The 4998-nt window shown below is 41.5% G+C and overlaps 1 long non-coding RNA gene across 1 annotated transcript in view; it reads left to right on the top strand.

Moving 5' to 3' along the window:
- LOC118767328 overlaps positions 1 to 2401 on the top strand; it is a 2610-nt gene extending 209 nt beyond the window's left edge. The window contains exons 1-3 of the long non-coding RNA XR_005003243.1: positions 1 to 61; positions 1437 to 1438; positions 2392 to 2401. The exon at positions 1 to 61 is cut by the window's left edge and continues 209 nt beyond it. This is a non-coding gene — a long non-coding RNA (uncharacterized LOC118767328). The remainder of the gene's footprint in view (positions 62 to 1436; positions 1439 to 2391) is intronic.
- Positions 2402 to 4998: the final 2597 nt, after the last annotated feature.

Here is a 4998-nt window from a genome sequence, read left to right as displayed (position 1 = left end):
CATAGCAACCCAAGATCAATGCTTACCTACAAGGAGCTATCAGGCCAACATATTAACGAACGTTGTCTCCATGTACACTCTTCTTGCGCCTACAGAGTATCTCAACGGGCTGATAGAGTAGCACAATATATTCACTGGGTAATTTGCAAAAAAACTGGATCTGTCCCATGATAAAAACTGGTGGGAACGCAAACCACATCCAGTGCATGAAAATAACCACATCTCACTCCTCTGACAGAAAGCTAGATGCAAATAGGCCAGGCATTATATTAAAAGACTTCAGACAAAAAACATGCCGCCTCACTGATATGACTGTCCCAATCGATATAAATGTGTCTGTCAAGACCTACCAATAACTGAGCAAATATAAAGATCTTGAAATAGAAATCAGCAAAATGTGGAACCTGAAGACTAAAACAATACCTGTTGTCATAGGTACCCTAGGAATGGTAGCAAAAGGGGCTGAATTCTATCTGGCTCAGATAATAGGAAACCCCAAATGGCAGAAATTCAAAAGATAGTGCTCATGGGAACTGCTCATATCCTATGCAAAATACTTTCTATGTAATCTTAAGTTTTAAAACAAACATAATTTTCGTATGGTTTTTTATACATTCACTAGTACAACACTAAGTACAAAAACCAAATATATGATGGCACCCTAGGCATAACCCAGCATGAACTTCCAAATTGTTGTCTCTTGAGGTCTCTGGGTGGGACGTGGAGCCAGCTTGTGCAAATGTAAAGCAAAAGTCAAACACAGATTTATAATAATAATAATAATATAATAATAATAATAATAATAATAATAATAATAACAATAATAATATAATAATAATATAATAATAATAATAATAATAATAATAACAACAATAATAATAATAATAATAATAATAATAATATAATAATAATAATTAATAATAATTAAAATAATAATAACTGCCCATATCTTATGTAAATACTGTTTGTGTAATCTCAAATTTTAAAACAAACTTATAATTTTCTTTTGCCTTCTAAAACGTTCTCTGGAACAATACTATGTGCAAAACACCCTAGGCATGACACCGAAGGCTTAATACCAACTTGAAATTCTATTTTGTTGTCTTTTGAGGTCTCTGGGTGAGACTTGGAATCAACTTGGAATACTAAGCAAAATCAAACATATTATAATAATAATAATAATAATAATAATAATAATAATAATAATAATAAAATAATAATAAAAATTATATGAGAATGATCCCTGGCTTACCATCCCTGCAAGAAGTGCAAAAGATTGTCTTAACTGGTACATCACACGTATTGAGAAGAGCATTGTCGATGTGAGAACTGTTGCGCTCATGTATTTTAATTTAACTTAAAAAAAAAAAAAAATGAACGAACTACTGAGTTTGGTTTAATGGCCTACCAATATACCTATGAGTTCTTTGCCCTAGGAGTCGGGAGACACTCGGCAAGAATGGAAGCAATTTGAAAGAAGAAAAAAAAAAGTAATAATAATAATAATAATAATAATAATAATAATAATAATAATAATATAACAATAATAATATAATGATTTCGCTTATTTGCCACATGGTCGGAAAATGAGGAGGAAAATACAGCGATAGACAAAAGTGTGGGAGTTTACATATAATAATGAAATGATAAAATAAAATATATAAAAATAAAGTATACACGGTAAACACTGGAAAAGAAGGGACATATGCATAGCATACAAATGTAAAAAAAAGAAGGGTAAGCTGATATAGACGTGGTGCTCCCGATACAGGATGACCTCTAGGGTTAATAGAGTAACCTCACTGTCCTAGATTTAACTCAAAAGCCTTAAGGCAAGTGCCCTCTCCAGTTCCTGCTCTCCGTCTACACAGGTCTACACTTAGAAAGGTAACAACAACAACAACAACAACAACAGCAACAACAACAACAACAACAACAACAACAACAACAACAACAACAACAACAACAACATTAACAATGATAACAATAATAATAATCCTTTCTACTATAAGCACAAGGACAGAAATTTTTGCGTGGTATTAGTCGATTACATCGACCCCAGTGTTTCATTGGTACTTAATTAATCGAACCCGAAAGTGGAATATCCATCGATCTCATTGCCCGACTGGTAGAAGGTTGTGAGCGTCTGACGAAATTGTAAGTGCCAGGCGCCCAGTCTTTGTCTTTTATTCACCCACGTCTGCAGCCCCGTCAAAGAGACGAGCCTCACAAACGGAACTCACAGAAATCGTTGCAGGTGTCGTAACCTAAGCGCATGTCTGTGCATTAGGAGCCACGGCATACCAAATCCGCTGGCAACAGACAGACCACCATCCATTGGAATGCGTTCCTTCCACAAGAATTTATATGAGACTCTCCAACCTGGTCTAGCAATAGCCGGGAAAAGGCATGACTGTCAGGTGATAAATGATAACGGAGGCGATGTAGACATTTTCCACCTCTGCCCGACCTTTCAGGGACAGCTTTCTTTCAGCCCATTTCTGAGTATGACTAGCCACACTGTTCGCCACTTTGTCTCACTTCTTATCAACCTAGAGGTCGGAACCAAACCAGACCTCGCCACTTAACTGGGCCGTCGGTCCAGCGTCCGACAACGCCGTCCAATGGCATCGACCTGCTTCTCTAGGAGCCCAACCGCAAACCAATCGATTTGTCGGCGTTGATTTTAGCCCCTGCAATCGACTCATATTCCTTTAGGATGGTACCGACCATCACCACTTCGGAGGCATCCGACACCACGACGGTAACGTCATTCGCGTATGCTGACACTGCCCTTCCTTGTCCCAGTACGAAAGGGATGCCCCTTAACTGTTTCAATTTCCGCAACAGTGGCTCGAGTCCCAACACGTATAGAAGAGGCAACGGTGGGCAGCCATGACGGACCGAGCGTGCGATGCCAAATGGCTCCGATAGGTGGCCGTTTACTTTGACCACTGAACAGGTACCACTGTGTATTACAGCGATCCAGCCTCTGAAAACGGTTCCGAAAGCACCTGCTTTAAGGACGGCTTCCATGTAGCGATGGCCGTCCCTATCGAATGTTTTTGATTGATCGAAAGTGATCAGAAAACCCACGAAGCCAACTGTGGTTTCCCATTAAGTGGAGGTTGTCGTGGATAGACCTGATCTGGATTGCGCTCGTTTGCGCCTGTCCGACCCGGCTATCGACGACAAGCGCCAACCTTCTCGCTAACACCTTGGCCAAAATCTTAAACTCTGTGTTTAGCAGAGTTATGGGACGAAAATTCTCTAGTACGTCCCCATTGTCGGCGTCCTTTCTCAGCAGAGTCACAACACCTCTGCTAACAGCACTAGGAACTCTCCCATTCTGTTGGCAGCTGCAGTAGATGTCTGCCAAGTGGTCAACAAACAAATCTGGCATGAATACATAGAATTCGTAGGGCAGACCATACAAACCGGAAGATCTGCAACTTGTGCAATCGCTCATCGCCTCCCGATTTTCAGCGGTTGTTATAGGCCTTTCACATAACCTCGCATTAGCTGCTGAGAGCCGCGTGAAACCGTCCAGGTACGAACTGAAGTCCGGTTCCGTCGTCGAAGTTTCGCACAAACTGCTGCTGAAAAGCCGCACACATCTGCTCGGAGTCGCATAACACGCGCCCATCCCAATCCTTCAAAACCCTGATCGTGGTTTTGTTTCCACGTCGCGTCCCTAGCGTTCGATCTCATTGGGAAGCTTTAGTTCCTTTCTGGTTGAGCGCACGGGCCTTAGCTCTAACAAAGCTACCTTCGTGTTTCGCTTCGAAGAAATTATCAAGGATTATTCTCGCCGTTAACACATCGGTCGCCTCTAATCTATTCTTTTCTATTGCTCTTTGCTAAACGCTATCGTCTCTACTCTAATCACCCACTACAGGGCGTCCCACCACCGGTTGTTGACGATTGCCCCCGTCAACTGACGTTTAACTAGTTCACTAATCCGGTCCCTTTAGCCTTTGCGAGTCGGAAAGGACGTGTTTAACTTTCAGTAACAGAGTCCCTGTCTAACTCGACTGTACAGATCAAAAACTTGCGTTCTGTGTAGCCGAATAATTTAAATTGTGGACAACCTATTCTATCCCTATCCTCTGACCTAACAAATTCTCTATCTAGATACGATATGGATGACGCATTGTGGTTGCTCCATGTCCATACTAGCACATCAGGGAAGTCCAGTCAATACCACCTATCAGACAATTGGAAGTCTCTTAGTAGGTTTTCGAAGTTTTTGCATCCCCTTCATCCGTGTAATAACCCCACACAGTCCTTCCGTACATCCAAAATCTCATTTCAGTCCGCTATTTGTACTAAACTGCGAGACGTTCCTAAGAAAGTTTCTAGAAACCTGAAGAATTCTGGCCTTCCAGCTCCTGTTGGAGTATAGACGACCACCATTCTAAGGGCGCCACCTTGGCTACCACCTGCATCTAGGACCACCAACCTTCCACACGGGTCCAAGAAGATTGATTTTACTTTGAGATCTAAGGATTTTCGGAATAGCACTGCTGCCCCTCCACCCGCTCCCGACAAACCACATGATGAGAATATCTCATAGCCATCGAAAATGGGCGCTAATGCTTGCGTATTAGAAATCCTTATCTCGATAACTGCAGCCATATCTAAGTCGAACGACCTGAGGTCGTTTAACCAGTGACCTTGCTTCCAAGCTGACTCCAGGTCACGAATATTCACACATTCTACTCTGAAAACGACTATGTTTATCGGAGAAACAAAATGGAAGAAGGTCACTTACGTTAGATTTTGAGAGGGTCAGCTGATTCAGCTGCCTCGTCTGACGCATTATCATTAATGAAGGGCCTTCCTAAAGTCCTCTTTTTGGCTTTAGCCTAAAAGGCCCAATGTTTTTAGGTATTTTTTTTAAAAGTTCTAGGTAAGGTGGTGTCCGTTTTTATCAGCTGTCTGTCATAGGGAGTTTCGACAGAAATTCGTCGAACCCCACTCCTTTTGTGTGTGCAT

This window comes from Octopus sinensis, linkage group LG20, assembly GCF_006345805.1.
Source record: "Octopus sinensis linkage group LG20, ASM634580v1, whole genome shotgun sequence".
NCBI lineage: Eukaryota > Metazoa > Mollusca > Cephalopoda > Octopoda > Octopodidae > Octopus > Octopus sinensis.
This window is presented reverse-complemented; position numbering and strand designations above follow the sequence as displayed.